The sequence below is a fragment of the Mesitornis unicolor genome, unplaced genomic scaffold (assembly GCF_000695765.1).
Source record: "Mesitornis unicolor isolate BGI_N332 unplaced genomic scaffold, ASM69576v1 scaffold15153, whole genome shotgun sequence".
NCBI lineage: Eukaryota > Metazoa > Chordata > Aves > Mesitornithiformes > Mesitornithidae > Mesitornis > Mesitornis unicolor.
The window spans coordinates 7,408-9,013 of NW_010172699.1; the positions used below are offsets into that span (position 1 = coordinate 7,408).

At 34.9% G+C, this 1,606-nt stretch overlaps 1 protein-coding gene across 1 annotated transcript in view; it reads left to right on the forward strand.

Moving 5' to 3' along the window:
* Positions 1–1,606, forward strand: part of RBM46 (RNA binding motif protein 46) — a gene marked incomplete at its 3' end in the record, with an annotated part of 6,501 nt that overhangs the window by 282 nt on the left and 4,613 nt on the right. The gene's annotated exons all lie outside the window — the stretch shown is intronic.

Below are 1,606 nucleotides of genomic sequence, written 5' to 3' on the forward strand. Positions count from 1 at the left end.
AAACACAACCTGTCCAGGGTCCTAGTATGGTTTACAGTTTCCAGCAGTTTAAGATCTCTTATGCTAGAGTATATTGAAAATTTGCTCTTGGGGGATTTAAGAAGTCACAACTTCAAAAGCAGCTAAAGTTGTCAGCAAACCAAATGCATAGCTGAAAATACTGAGTATGTGCCATATGACTGACAACACGCTTGAAAATGTTCAGTGGCACAGAAGGGAAAAACAAGTTGGTGATAACATGCATAACCTACTTTATTTCTTGTCTTACCAACTGTATGGGCCAAAGCTTTTTTTTTTTACAAACCTCTGTTCTCTGAGATAGCACCAGTGAAAATAACCTAACTCAGTTTCAGAGTTGACAAATCTGTTCTCCGTATCTAACATAACATACCTCTCCTTCATTCTGAGAAGAAAAACTGGTAAATGCTGAGCTTCTGGAGCTTTTCTTATTCATCTGATGTGTTTTTAACAGTGAAGTACAACAGTCAGAGTTTATTAGTTGTGTTTTAGTGTTCTTTCACTTAGTACAGTGGAAAACAGAATTTGTTGGGTATGTATCCATGTGTAAACAGAAAATAATAGTTGGTGAAAACCCCAGAGAATAACAGAGATTGTACTGATGGCACAAAAACCGCAGTCATCTTGGGTGATTTCTGACAAACTTTTGTCACTAAGATGTTTCCTCTGTGCCCAATTATCTTTCCACTAAAGTCAGTGACAAAAAAAAAGGTAGAGTTAAGTTCTGCAGTATATGGAATATGTACAGTGGAAACAACGGCTCTTGGATTTAATAAACACTGTTCAGAATGTTACAGCATTGGAAGGCTAAGGTTTTTTAATGTATTAAATGCTATTTCAAAAACATGTCTGATACTGTGATTAAGTAATTTAGCAATAATGAATCTCTTGAAATAGCTCTATCCTCTGCTAAAATATCTTTGTTGAAACTGCTGCTGTAGATTTAGTTTATAGAGAATGAGTAACACTCACAGGTAGTGCAAGGAAAAGCCTTTGTTCAGCATTTCAGATCTGCTTTCCAAAATTAATTTGAATGACTCAGTTTTAAGTAGGACTGACAAAGAAAGGGTGTTTCTGTTGGAAGATATTGCAAGATCATTCAACTTTAATCCATGCTTATCGAATGCTGGAAACTAGTGGGTTTATTTTGTGCTGCAAAGGCTGAAAGTTTGTGGAATAAATGGATAAAAAAACCTAATGATTGAATTTGTTACTGCTTTGAACAGAGGAGAAGGAATAGTTCAGTAGAGAATCTTTTGGTATTTTTTGCTATTATTCCCTTATTATTTATTATTATTGTTGTTGTTGTCGTCGTCGTGGTTATTATTAATTATTTATTTATTTAAAATTTATGTGTTTTTTCCCCTACCAATATGTGTTTTTGTTCTTCTCAGCAGTTTGTAAACCTGTAATTTGAACTTCTGTGTGTCTTAAACATTTACTTTCTGCTCAGTTACTGTTGTGTTGAGCCTGGTGTCTTTGTTTGGCTAGATACATTTTCAGATAAGTGTCTGTGTCCGATTTTGAGAACTCTTAAGAGGTGATATTATCTACTCCTACACTTAGCTTGTTGAAAGGGTTAGCGTCT